Source organism: Myotis yumanensis, unplaced genomic scaffold (genome assembly GCF_028538775.1).
Source record: "Myotis yumanensis isolate MYYU_CA2020_CCGP unplaced genomic scaffold, mMyoYum1.0.hap1 SCAF_5, whole genome shotgun sequence".
In the NCBI taxonomy this organism is placed as follows: domain Eukaryota; kingdom Metazoa; phylum Chordata; class Mammalia; order Chiroptera; family Vespertilionidae; genus Myotis; species Myotis yumanensis.
The window spans coordinates 70502056-70515016 of NW_027223756.1; the positions used below are offsets into that span (position 1 = coordinate 70502056).

Below are 12961 nucleotides of genomic sequence, written 5' to 3' on the forward strand. Positions count from 1 at the left end.
TAATCCTCATTTTAAAGGTTAACACAACACATGCACGTGCACACACAGCAGCATTCTTTACGACCACAAAGTAAAATTTTGTACCTAACATAGTGCTACTCAGTAGACTTTGGACATTAATGTTTATTAGAAGAGTGAGAGGGGGGTGAATGAAATATATGAAAAAATAGAAGGTGTATAGAGCCATGACGGTGAGAGGCATAACCTCTTCTACGGACAAGAGTTAGAGCATCTTAAGGAACTATAAAGGGAGAACCTTGGGTCAATTTATTCCTAATCAAACTAGAAATTTGCTTTGTTATAGGGTTGCCGGATTTCACAAATGGAAATAGGGGTCTCTCAGTTAAAACTGAATTTCAGATAGCAGTGAAAAACATTTAGTGTAAGTATATCCCAAATAGTATATGAGACAACTTATAGTTAAATTTTTTTTTTTAATATATTTTATTGATTTTTTACAGAGAGGAAGGGAGAGAGATAGAGAGTTAGAAACATTGATCAGCTGCCTCCTGCACATCTCCTATTGGGGATGTGCCCGCAACCCAGGTACATGCCCTTGACCGGAATCGAACCCGGGACCGTTCAGTCCGCAGGCTGACGCTCTATCCACTGAGCCAAACCGGTTTCGGCTAAAATTTTTATTATTTATCTTAAATCCAAATTTAACTGGATGTCCTATATTTTGTTTGGCAACCCTTCTAGTCAGCACAGTGAAGATAGTTCTTATAGAGCTAGAACTGCCCTGCACGTACCCTTTAGAACCCTTTAGACAGGACTGCAGTCCCTTCTCTGGAGTGCGTCCAGTAAAATACAGCACTCGTCTCTGTTATAGAGGTTCTCCAAGAGCCTGCTGATGGCCTTCTCATCACTGTAACAGGGAAAGGATGGGGACGGTCTAACATTTATTGACTTTCCACGACATGCCTGAACTTACTATAAGTTACCTTATTTCATTCGCACAATGAAACTGTAAGAGAGTTCTTACCTGTGTTTGTAAAGTCTGAGACTTAGAGTTGTGCCTTCTTTGTATTCACCTAGCAGAATGGTACAGCTGTGCTTCCACCCAAGGTGGTTTGGTGTGCGAGCCCCTTCTCTTCCCAGCACACACCTCAAGGTGTGGCAGTGTGCCTCCGTGCGGTGTTACAGTACAGTCAGAGGGTGAGCTCGGTGTAGAAGCTGAGATTTTTAGCACATGAGTTATTTATAAAAGATAGTCTTTGCAAACACCAGTATAAATCTAGCTCACTTTTCTATATGAGAAATATGTTAAGAAAATCAAATGACGTACAAGGCAGATCAGTGCCCAGGATTAGAGTTACCCTCCCTGCCTCCCTCTCCTTCACCCCTCACATCCATTCTGTCTGCAAGACCTCTCGTTGCTGCCACCAAACTATGTCCCAGATCATGTCTGAGTGCCCTTCTCTCATCTCCACCGCCACCACCCAAGTCCAGGCCCCCATCTCTCTCGGACTCCTGCAAAAGCCTCCTTCCTGTCTCTCCATTTCCACCCTTGCCTCCTACCTTGCTCACACAGAAGCAGTGTGGTGTTTGGGCCCACTAATGTAGCTTATCTAAAACCATTCTTTGCCTTCCCAGTGAACCTGAAATGAAACCCACATTCCTAACCAGCAGCAGTCCCCATGCTGGGACCCTTCCCTGCCTTGCCAGCCTCATCTGCTACGATACTCCTTGCCCACGGTGCTCCAGCTGTGTCAGCTCTTCCCTCTTCCGGGAATGAGTTTCCCTTCTTGAGGCCGGCTCCTTCCCATCCTTTAGGTCCCAGTTGAACCTCTCTAGCCATGCTGTCCAACTTGGTAATGCCCTGCTTTATTTTCTATGACTGCTCTCTGGCCATCTCTTTCATAGCATTCATCAAGTTTTGTAACTAGATATTGGTTTATTTAGTTGTTTATTGATTACCTTTCTTACTAGAAGATAAGCTCTTGAGAGCAAGGAATATGTCTGTTTTCTTCACCAGCTACTTTGAGTAACTGACAACTAGGAGCTTGATAGTTCTCTGTTGGTTAATATCTGTCAAGAGGATGGATGGATAGATGGATGGATGGATGAAATGGATGGATGAAATCTTCCAGGGTTCAAACCTTGGCTTCATTAACAGATATGAGATCTTAGACCAGTTATTTACCCTCTCTAACCCTCAATTACATAATCCTTAAAATAGCTCTAACGATACCTGTCTCTAAGGATTGGCATTATACTTAAATGACATTAGAAACTTAACTTTTATTGACTGTTTATATTGATATGGCACATTTGAATGTTTTCAGTTACTATTTAACTTTGATGTCTCTGTTGCTTTTTGCAAAACATAAATGTCACACACTGCCTTATCTGCATCATCTTCCACAATGGCAAAGCCTTCATCTCGCCTTTGATAATTTCAGACACAACGGTTGCAACCCTTCCAGCTCGCCAAGTATTCCTTGCTCTCCTGCACTTTCCTTCCTTTCTGTCTTTCTTTGTCTCTCCCTCCCTCACTCCCTTCCTTCCTTTCCACAGTGCATCCCTCCTTTTTTCTTCTTTCCTCCGTCCCTCCCTGCCTCCCTCCCTCCCTCCCTTCCTTCTCCCATGTTTTGCCAATTGTTCCCCTTGTTCTTTTTTCTTGCACAACCAGAGCAGTTCCTAGAAATAGGATTATTGCAAATTTCTGTTTGTCATTCCTCTATGTATGTGTGTCCAATCAAATAAAAGGACCCAAGGCCATCTTAGCAGATGCTCGCAAACCCCTCTTTAAAATTCTCTGCTAATGAGAAACCTTTTTTTTATACTTCAAAATACTCAACATGGTAACCCCCAGAAACTTTTAAAAAACTGAATACAGATTATTTTTTAAACTTGATTCTTTCTCAGACTTTTTAAAAAAATGAAATAGGCTTTATTCCTCTTTGAGCACATAAAATTCAATGTAGAGTAATGAATAATTTCTAAGGAGTTATTAATAAATGAGGATGTGGACAGTCAAGAATTTTCTCTGGAAAAAAAAAAGGCAACAACAAAGAAAACACCCCTAAGTTTTGTACATTATTTAATATGCATTAGCACTTTCCTGCTTTTACTGGCAACATGCAGCATGTTAAAAACAAAACATACATCCATATCTTACACGCACACCCTCCTTCATTCTCATCCCTTGTGGAGAGCATGCTACAAGGAGCCCATCCGAGACTGGCTTGACATTGCTGACTTTCTGAAGCTTTAGAGTGTAGGCCTTATCAGCCTCGTTCTCTTGCCTCTGTCAGACATATAAATGCGCCACCTGCCCTGCTTGGAAACCACTGCTGTGGGCAGTTTGTCCAGCTGTGACATCTGACACTGTGGTTAACTTGTTCGTTTTTGTGGCTGCTCCATAGTCTTTTCAGATGAATGTTCTTTTCCTTACAAGCAGGACAGACCTGCCCAGCTGCCAGCATGACTCATAGTTATGTATGTTACAGCTTTGAATTACATTCTCTGGCTGAGTAATTTACTGGCTGTTGATTACTTGTTAAGAGTGAGTAACTGTATTTTGAGTGAACTGGAGGCCTTCTTTTTTAAAAACTTGAGCCAAAAATGACTTCACTTGCCTTCACACTTATTTTCTATAAAAAAATATATGATTTTCTTCACAGTTCAACAGATATTGAGTAAGTCCAATGAGCAAGGTACTGTGCTAGCCCATCAGGGGAAGAAACAATGAAAAAAATACAGTTCCTGCCTTCAAAGGGTTCACCATCTACCCCTGGAGAGGGGAAAGGATAGCATAATATAAAAGCCATAGGAAAGGTGTGAGCAACATGGCATGGTTCAGAGGAATGGGAAGCCACGTGGAGTTACAGGGGAGTCCGAAAAGGAGTGTGGCTCAGTGGTTGAGCATTGACCTATGAACCAGAAGGTCACGGTTTGATTCCCGTTCAGGACATATGCCTGGGTTGCGGGCTTGATCCCCAATGTGAGGTGTGCAGGAGGCAGCTGATCAGTGTTTCTCTCTCATGATTGATGTTTCTATCTCCCTCTTCCTTTCTCTCTGAAATCAATAAAAAAAAAAATTTTTTTTTAAGAGAAAAGAATTTATGGAGGGGACACTAGGGATGGACCCTGGAAGATGAGTAGGGTTCCCCCAAGTAGAGGTTAAAAATATTGAAGACATGAAGATAGGCATTGACTAGGAGGAAAGCAATTGGTATCGATTACTTGGATCAGGAAGTGTGTGTAGAGAAACAAAACTGATAGGTAGGTTCATGTTTAGAAGACCACGATGCCATGTACAAAGCCTGTACTGAAGTTGGTAATCAGGGGAGACCCATTGAATATTTATAAAGGGAAATTTAGGGATATCAGAGTGGTAGAGGTGTCTAGAGTGAATTGGGGGTGGAGACCTGTTAGAAGCGTAATAGCATTACAGTGGGAACTTCAGTGAAGGTTACAGACCAGAAAAAGGAGACTCAATGTAAGAGAACAGGGTTAGTTAGCATCAGTAGGCCTTGGCAGCTGATCGAGTGGAAAGAGGAATTAAAGCTAAATCCGAAGCCTTGAAGCCTATTAACACAAAGAATGGAGCCACTGACAGAAATAGGGTGGATGGAATTGAACAAGCTTCTCTGCCCAAAACTTGGTTGCCTCAATCAGTTGGTTCCCTGGCTTTAGGAATTCACGCAGAGCCAGTCAAGGAGCCTGTTTCTGGGGAGAGGTGGAAAGTTCTGTTTGTGAATATACAAGTAGTAGATTTTTCTTCTAATAAAATTTGGAATTTTATTTTCTTTACTGTGAGCTACTGCTGATGCAAATTCATGGAAATTAGGTTTGCCCTCTTTCAGCCCAAGAAGACAATCAGAGGTGTATAATGCAAACGATTTTGTTTCAAACAAATGAATTAAATATTTTGACTTGTTGAACAAATTCATCTGTTTTTAAAATTTAACCTTTCCTCCTACCTACATATCTATTGCACTTCCATTTTGTAGAAAGTTATGTTAGTTGCATTTACAAAGTGAAATAATAGACATTAAGGTGCTTCACAAATTCTAAGAGCTATGCAAATGTTAGTTATTAATAACTTTCTTGCATTTGTGGGAAATTGAGGGGTGTTTTAAAAAGAGATTTTAGTTTAGAATACACTTATGCTTTATACACCAGATAATTTTCTTCTTACCTGATTTCAAAATGTTAATTTTATTTAAGGTGAATTATGGTCATGAGCTTTTTCCTCCTCAACCCATGTTAAAGGCTCTCTTTGATACCTTTGTTTAGAATGTAGTGCTGTAATTACAGAATAGATGCTATTTTCAAAACATTGATTTAATTGAAATGCTATAGATTCTTGTTTAATTTCAGTTTCTACATATTCCAACCCAGGGGTTTCAGTTAGAGCTCACTGAAACTCTAAGAACTTGCTCAAAGTAATCAAAACAAATCATCAGAATAATGTATACTTCATGTGCGAACGTGCATACACACACACACACACACACACACACACACACATGAATCACATATATGTATATATATTTCAGTACTTTGTTCCAGTTTCTATTACCAGATTATATGGTGGCTCCATATGACCCATCTAAACTACACTGGTCACAATTATTAACAGGTGATCCTTTTCTCTCATAGATTGCCCAAAATATGTCTCATCTCTCAAACTGCTATGTGGTAGCCTTAGATCTAATCTGTAGGAAGCACATTTGAGGTTGGTTTAGATGAGCCTGGATGGACGTGCTGCTTGCTTTATGTCCAAAAATTGTTATTTTCTAACTGGCCTAAGAAATTTTACTCTTAGAAGCTACTTTTTGTGCATTCTGAGGTTTTCCAGATTAACTTAAAAGAAAAATTGTGTTCTGAGGCCTGGTTTCTTCTTTTTCCTTAACACACACACAGACACAAACACATACAGCCATTGCCCTTTGGGATTATCTCAATTATGAGGACAGAGCTGACTTTTGTTTAAGGTCCTTCCTGCCAACGAGATGTATTTAGCCAAATTGAAATTATTATAATGATCGGGGATAACTTAAGTCACCCCAGTTTCCACAGCAGTTTTAGAAGGGCACCACATTTATGGAGTAAGCCTACAAAAAAATGGAAACAGGGGTAATGTGTTGCTTGAAGGCACCATTAGAAAGTAGCAGCAATCTTGCCTCCCTCTCCTTGTTAGCATTTTAGGGTAGCTCACTTCTCTCGGCGAAAACATTCTTCCAATGTGGAGACCTCGTATGGTTGATAGGTCCTTCCCACTCTCTGCTCATTTTCCAAGTTGCTCTATTAAAAAGAGACTTAGCTCCATGTCCCCTCCCCTTAGCCTCCCTACCCCCAAATTCCACCACCAGTGCTCCGAAAGCATAAAGTGTGCCTGATAAAAAATATTGTAAACTTGGGTTGCTAGGTTTTGTTGTTTGTTTGTTTGTTTGTTTTTGCAGTCCTTTGCTCCCCCCCCCCCCCGCCCCCAACCAGAAATTTAGAATAAGTTCCCTGGAGGCTAGTTAGGAAAAATATTTATGGAGACACCACTAGATATTCCATAACATTCCCCACCATTGACAGGCAATTTCAGGAAAACCTTGACTCACACCCCCCCCCCCCCCCCCAGGCTAAGTTTCCCACCAACAGGAGAGACTAAGGGGTGATTTTTATACCCTCTCCTACTGGGGTATCTCCGTTTTGGAGCTAACAGTCATTTGAAGATGCTTAGTCATTGTCCTCTGCTATAAGGTTATTAATTCCTCACCAAAGGGAGAGCCCCAGCCAGTAGACCCAGGCATGCCACAGTGCAACGTGGACATCAGAACACAGGCCCCTCCCTCAGGAGGTTGGCACGACCCTCTCAGGTAACTCGGCTCAGACTAGAGATGCAGGAGGGCCCTTGGACACAGCCTGCGACTCTGATGTGTGTTTCCTTGGTGCACATTGGCTCGGCGTGTGTTTAGTAAATAGGGAAACGGTATCAATTCAGTGTGAAAGTCCTGGCGTTTCTAGATTTCCTCCCGCATGTTAGCGTGATCGGGAATGTGGAAGTGATCAGGGGCGAGGTTGCTCACAGTGAAAGTGACCTTCATAACCACATATTCATGAAGACTAGGAACAGCGAACAACGCCGGCAATTCTGCAGAAGTATTTCTCTTGAGGGTGTGAAATGGGAGGCGTCTAGTGTCTTCAAGATACACTACACTTGCCATTATGCTGAGCTGCCTGGGGAGCTGCCAGTGCAGCCGAGTTGCGGGGAGGAAATTGATTGATGAGAAAGGCTCTCTCTGGATCATACTCTTAATTTTGGTAAAGTTACTCTGTATTAGGAGCGAATGTCTCCAAGGACCTACAGAAAGGAAAACACAAATCCCTGGGTATAAAGGTTTGTGATGCAAACCGCAAATGTCTGTGGCGATTTTAACTGTGCTGATTGATTTTCCTGAGGTCTCTGGCCCCAAAGTTCCCTCAGTTTTGAGTGGTCTGGTCCTATCCCTATCCCTGTTTTTCCTTTAAATCCTATAGTTTTCTCTCTTTCTTTTTTTAAAGCATGATTTAACAAAAGAGGAGGTTTACTCTGAACAGAAAATCTATATGGCCTGGTAGCAGACGTGTCTGTCTTGTACCTAAAGGGTAGTCAAAGCCAAACTGCTGCGCATTGGGCATAGTGTGACTGCAAAGTCATAAGGTGTTTTCCACATTTGAGCTGAGTAAGTTATATGAAACTGATTAGCTGGTTAGTTGCGAAGCCAAGCATAAACCAACATTTAAGAAAAAGAAGAACCCCAGCCTTCCCATGTATTCTAGAAGCACAGCAACCATTCTGAAAGATGGGCAGTCGGTGAGAACTCACATTGGCCACTCATCCAGGAGAGACTGACCCACCTAGAGCCAGGCCTCACCACTGCCGTGATAGGCTGTGAAGAATCACAGCCTCAGCCCTTCCACATTTAGATTTTTCTATGGAATAGCTGGTAAAGGGCTGGTTTGGGAGAGAAGCAGTAGGATTCGGGGAGGAGGGTAGAGAAGAGTCTTTATAAGTGTATGAACCAGGTCAGAGCCGGCCTTCCTCTCAGGTTAACTTTCAAGCTGATGCCCACAGCTCCCTCTATGGGGCACTTTTGATAGCTCCCTCCTGGGAAAGGCAAGTCCTTGGAGAGAGCTGTAAAGCAGGGTTCATCAGTACCAATTGTCTTTCGTTTTTAAAAATACATTTTTATTGGTTTCAGAGAGGAAAGGAGAGGGAGAGATAGACATATCAATGATGAGAGAGAATCATTGATTAGCTGCCTCCTGCATGCCCACCACTGGGGATCAAGCCTGCAACCCGGGCATGTGCCCTGACTGGGAATCGAACCGTGACCTCCTGGTTCATAGGTCGATGCTCAATCACTGAGCCACGCCAGCCGGGCCCAGTTGTTTTTCTTACTCAAGGATGGTGGAAGTAGTAATATGAATAATTTGTGGTACAACTTCTTGAATGCACTTATAAGTTAAAATGCACTTATAAGTTAATTATCTTTGTTCATTTTATGTAAAAAAGATGCACTTGGTATATATTACAAACAGAATTATATATTTACAAACAGAATTACCCTTTCATCATTCCTATGACATAAGGTGAACAAACTAAAAAAAGTAAAAAGGGGGCCAAACTAACTGCACGAGTTTAAATTTATAAAAATATCATTTAATTCAGTAATATCTTGTAGTGTTTTACTGGGAAATGGCCTGTAGTTTCTTTCCTCTTCACTGAATCTTGTAGTTCATGTGTAGGAGGAGAAATCACACTTTTGATAACTTAGTAACTTATTTTAGAAGGAACACTTGCCATTTTAATCACAAGAAAAATACCCAATATTCTCCAGAAGAGCAAGTTCCCAGTGAGCAAATCAGTGCCAGGAGAAAGGGCTGTGGAGGAGGCTTTGAGAATTTAAACGGCACGTTCTTAAGCCCCTGGAGATAGACAACCAAACCGTCGCTTTGAAGGAAAAGAGTTGTAAAGTCTTCAGTGAAGAAGTGAACAACCAGCTGCTGCTTTCATCCTTTGTGAGGCAGGAGCTCCCTCCAGAGCTCAAACATGCTCAGTCCCGCAGGCCTGCTGGCGTGGCTGTCGTAGGGGAGTGTTCATACCGGCTGCTTCTCAGGATGAGAAAGTGGAGGAGAAACTCTCTCCCTAAAAGCCGGGGAGCGTGTGTGTGTGTGTGTGTGTGTGTGTGTGTGTGTGTGTGTGTGTTCTGTGTGTTCTGTGTGAACAACATATTTGGAAAGTAGCATCAGATATTCTTATTTAAATCAAAGGAGAGTCTATCTCTAAGCAGGTAATGAAACAACCTAGATTAAGGTCTGGCTGGTCCTTGACCTATATTCTGTCATCGTGGTGCTGCCTTCCCTGCAGGCACTGGGCTGGGGAGAGGGCTGAAATTAAGGCATGTGTACTAGAACATATCCCAATGACATAGAACCACCCAGAAAGGCAGGTTCCAGCTTTGGGGCTGGGGAGGAGGGCTGGAATTAAGGCAGGTGTGCTAGGACGTATCCCATTGACATAGAACCACCCAGAAAGGCAGGTTCCAGCCCTAGGGCATTTTTTTTTACATTTGTTTATGTGGTTTTGGAGAAATATTTCTCACTCGCTTTAAATGAGGGGTAAACTATGTCTTCTACTTCCACATAATTCGCTCTGTCACTGTGATGGTGCTCGGGTCCCTTAAGACAGAGGGGTCCTCAGTAAATGACAGTGGAGGTCAACAGCATCATTGTCCATTTTCTGAGCACCTACTGTGTGTCTGGCAGTGTGCCAGGTTCTTGAATACACTATCTCCAATTCTTATAACCATACTGAAACAGCATATTTTTTCCACGGTGTTCTAGAGGGTGGAACTGAGGCTCGGAGAAGTAGATAACCTGAAGTTCATAGGACTAGAAGATGGTGGCACTGAGTTTCAAATGGGGCTCCTACCCCGCATCACCTTCCTAGTGATGCTCTACTAATGGCCAGGGCGTGCGTTAAGTACACTACAGTACCTTAACTTTTTAAAAGAGAAAAGGTTAGAAAGAGGGAACAGGGAAAGCTCTGTCTCCTTATTGCAGAACGGTTTCCTACCTCTGAGGCAGGATGTCTTAGTCTCAGCATTGTTGACATTCTTTGTCATGAAGACTGTCCTGCACATTTTAGGGTGGTTAGCAGCGTCTCTGGGATCTACCCACTAGATACCACTGACACACGCACACACTCCCCGCCCCTGGCTGTGACAACCAAAGCGTCTCCAGACTTTGCCACCTGTCAGTCACCCTGCGTGGCAGGCACCCCTGATTAAGGATCACTGCTCTAAGAGATCAATCAGGATGATGCTGGGGGGGAGGGAGTGTTACTTATAACACAATATGACTATCAGAGGTGGGATTTGTAGCATCGCGGGGAAGAAAAGAGGGAGCTGTCTGTTTTTAACTTGTTTTAAACCCAGAATCCTTTGCTCAAACGACTTCCTAGGCAAACTCTGTGCTTGGGTTCTTTGCACCTCCTGGCTTCTCAGCCCAGTTTGGAAAACACTAGACTAGATGTCTTCCAAGGTCTCTGCCATCTTAAAATTCATTTTTTGTATGTCTCTACCTCCCAGCCCCCCACCCGGGTCTTCCACGCTGTTCCTCTAGATACGAAAGCTGAATAGAACGCCCGCCCGGCCCGCCAGCAGCTGGCGTGCAGCTGTTACCCCTCCAGCTCCTCAGACTGCTTTCCGCTTGGGTTTTGCCTCTTCCTGCTTCCTGGAAGGGCTGAGAGGCCTGGCCGTCCTGGGCCTGGGCCAGGTCTGACAGCTCTTCTTGGAAAGTAACAATAGCTAGGACGTCTACTGCCTTAGCCGTGCGGTGTCCGTGCAGAGGCGAGCCCTGCTGTGATTCCGGCTCTTTAGCCGCATGCAGTTTGGCAAAACTTGCTCTTGGTCTCCAGCTCCTGCACCCTGTGCCCGACCTGGCAGACAGAGCATCAGACTGGCTGCCAGGATACCAGCCTCAGCCTTCTTTGGTTTCTCAGATGCAGGAAGGGAACCAGGATGATCTAGCGAGAAGACAATCAGCCGTTTCACATTGCCAAGTTCAACCCTGCTAGCATCTCCAGGATGTAACCCTGCGCTGAGCGCGTCTCCTCCTGTTAACCTTTATGTGTGCCAGCTGCTGGGAAGCCCGTTTGGCCACGTCACCCAAGAAGTCAGAGACTCCCTTCTTCCTTTCCAGGGGCAGCTGCTGTTTGATGAATATTTATATACATATGCTCATGGTTTTTAGAACATAAAAATGTGTTCTGTGTTCTAAAAGCTCTTCAAGGCTCTGCCGTGGTTGGCACTCTGGCACCTGGGCAGCAGCAAGCAGTGCCAGCTGTGTAGAGTAGTGAGGTGGTGCAGGCACTGTGTAGAGTAGTGGGATGGTGTAGGCCCCCTCTCATGCTCCGCTTTCTTCTCCCACTCCCTCTCCCACGCACTCTAGAATTGCCTTGAATTCCTCCCACACTCCCATTCCTGGTTTCTGTCTCTTCCACTGCTGCCCTCTGAGTCCAGTTCTTTGCTTTCATCTCACCCCTCCAATGGCCCAGATAAAGGGCCGATCAGAATGGATGGGAGCCGAGGGCCTAAGATGACACTCTTGGAGTTGCATGGCAGTTTTTAATGGGAATGGCTTAGACACTTCAAACCTTGCTCATAGTATATTAAATGTTTCGTAAACTCATAGAAGTTTAGAACTAAAGGGGGCCAGAGTGGTCACTTGGTACTGTTCCTTCTTTCTACAGATAGGGAACCTCAAGTCCAAAGAGTAGTGACTGTCCAGGATTATATGACGGCCAGGAAGGAATCCACATCTTCTAGGGCAGTGATGGCGAACCTATGACACACGTGTCAGAGGTGACACGCGAACTCATTTATTTTGGTTGATTTTTCTTTGTTAAATGGCATTTAAATATATAAAATAAATATCAAAAATATAAATCTTTGTTTTACTATGGTTGCAAATATCAAAATATTTCTATATGTGACACGGCACCAGAGTTGTTAGGATTTTTCAAAATGCTGACACGCCGAGCTCCAAAGGTTTGCCATCACTGTTCTAGGGCCTTTCACCAAACCAGATAAAAGATCAGGAATATCTGTGTACCAGAGCAGTCTTTTGTTGTTGTTGTTGTTGTTGTTGTTTTTTAATTCTCATCTGAGGATATTTTTCTATTGATTTTTAGAGAGAGTGGGAGAGGGAAAGACAGAGAAATACCGATGTGAGAGAAACACCTTGATTGGTTGCCTCCTGCACATGCCCCGACCAGGGCCCGTGCCAGGGAGGAGCCTGCAACCAAGGTACATGACCTTGACCGGAATCAAACCCAGGACCCTTCGGTCCACAGGCCAACGCTCTATCCACTGAGCAAAACTGGCTAGGGCCAGAGCAGTCATTTTAAATGTAATATTTGCCATATACATTTATGAAACATTTTTTTAGTAGTAGAAATTTTATTTAGGAGCACAGAGTATGGCAATCAGTCCCAAAGCGACTCTCTCTTTAAATGTGTCCACTTAACATTCCAACTATCTGTAGCAAGGGCCACTGTTTAAATCTAAGTTGAAAGGTGCCATCCTGAGAAGAGAGCAGAAAGGCCCCAGGGCAGATGTGGAGGGAATGGGAGCTTTTACCACTGCACCATGCCTGTCACTTAGATGTGTTCCAGGCCAGCTTTGGAAAATCTCACTTGGATGCTAAGGAGATGCTATGAGGAGCTGTTTACTAAAATGTGTACAGAGCTCTGGGAGGACAGTTCTCCACACTTGAGAGTATGTGCAGATCACCGTCCAGTGGGTTCTACAGCAACAGGAAACCATGGCAGTGGCACAGACTGGCAAGCATCCTTGGCAGTGGCCTTGCCTTGGAGTGGGCACAGCAGTGGGGCCAGCATCACAGGCCCCTTTGCGGTAGGATAGCACCTCAGGGAGCCTGAGCTAGAGGAAAAGAGGGGGCACTGCCT

The 12961-nt window shown here is 43.8% G+C and overlaps 1 protein-coding gene across 2 annotated transcripts in view; it reads left to right on the plus strand.

Annotated features, from left to right (window-relative positions):
• Positions 1–12961, plus strand: part of GALNT7 (polypeptide N-acetylgalactosaminyltransferase 7) — a 134874-nt gene that overhangs the window by 67606 nt on the left and 54307 nt on the right. The gene's annotated exons all lie outside the window — the stretch shown is intronic.